Source organism: Arachis ipaensis, chromosome B04, assembly GCF_000816755.2.
Source record: "Arachis ipaensis cultivar K30076 chromosome B04, Araip1.1, whole genome shotgun sequence".
Classification (NCBI taxonomy): domain Eukaryota; kingdom Viridiplantae; phylum Streptophyta; class Magnoliopsida; order Fabales; family Fabaceae; genus Arachis; species Arachis ipaensis.
In genome coordinates, this window is record NC_029788.2 from 6,358,582 (window position 1) to 6,360,265 (window position 1,684).

Below are 1,684 nucleotides of genomic sequence, written 5' to 3' on the forward strand. Positions count from 1 at the left end.
CCTTTATTTGGATCTTTGATTGGCTTAGGCTAGTGAGTGTGAGTGTCATCCAAGAGTGGGAAAACTTTGGGACATTGGTTGGGATAAAAGGGTGTTTGTGGTTTGCATTTTTATATTGGGGAATTGGTACATACTCATGTATTGATTAAATGTATAGACCTTATGCATTAATGTTCTTGTATATAGTTTGAAAGAAAAAGAAATAAAAGTGAAAAAGAAAAAAAAAAGAAAAGAAAAGAAAAAAAAATGTATATAGAAAAAGAAAGAAAAAAAAAGAAAAGCAATAAAGGGGACAAAATGCCCCCAAAGTGAAGCTCAATAAGAATCAATGCATAAGTGTTGTGAAATGAAAAGAAAATAGGGGATTGATTTATTTTTAACCAAGTAGGTAAAACCATTTTGCATTTAGTTGCATCCATTTAGATAATTGCATATAGTTTAGGTTGCATATAGTTTATTTACATTGAATAAATGTTGATACCCTTTGTTTCTCTCTTGGCTTAAGCATGAGGACATGCTTGGATTAAGTGTGGGGAGGTTGACAAACCCCATTTGTAGGGTTTATCTTGTATTGATTTTTGGAGATTTTATCAACTTTTACCCACATTTATTCAATGAAATAGCATGGTTTTATAACTTCTCCCTTAATTGTGCTTAAGAGTGAAAACATGCTTTTTAGGACTTAAAACAGCTAAATTTAATTCACCTTGATTCTATTAGATGCCTTGATATGTTTGTTAAGTGATTTCAGATTTAGGAGGCAAAGATTGGATTAAGGGAATGAAGAAAAAAGCATGTAAAGTTTGAGAACTCATGAAGAAATGATGGAACCAAAAAGCTGTCAAGCCTGACCTCTTTGCACTTAATTGACCATAACTTGAGCTACAGAGGTCCAAATGATGCAATTCCAGTTGGGTTGGAAAGTTAACATCCGGGGCTTCGAAACGATATAAGATTTGCCATAGTTGCATCACTCATAGGGGCGCGCACGCGCACAGTACGCGGATGCGCCGTTGGTGGCACATGACTCACTTAATGCAACACGTGGCCAGCGATTTGAGAAGCCTTGTGGGCCCAATCCAACTCATTTCTGATGCTATTTAAGCCAAGGATTGAAGGGGAATCAACATACTTTTCATACTTCACAAACTTTATTCATTAGTCATAGTTTAGTTTTAGAAATAATTAGAGTTAGAGAGAGAAGCTCTCCCTTCTCTCTAGAATTAGGATTAGGAATTAGGGTTAGATTAGGATCTCATAGTTCTAGGTTTAATTCAAGTCTCCTTCTACTTCTACCTTCAATTGATGATTGCCACACTTTGGTTCTTCTCTCTATCCCTATTCTCTTGTTGTAATTTCTCTTATTTTGTTTCTAGGTTTTGTAATTGAGATACTCTTGTTCTCTCTATTTTCTTTCAATAATGCAATTTGAGGTAATTCATGATAATTGTGATTTCCTTGATTGTTGTTGTTAATTCTTTACATTCAATTGTAGTTAGAATTCATTCTTGTTGTGATTGACTATACTTTTCTTTTGTGCCTTCCAAGTGTTTGATTAAATGCTTGGAAGAATGTTAGACTAGAATTTTATGTTCTTGGCTTGAGAAGGTAACTTAGGATTTATTGAGTCACTAGTGTCCAATTGATTGATAGTTGATAGCCATTAACTCTAGCCTTCATTAAT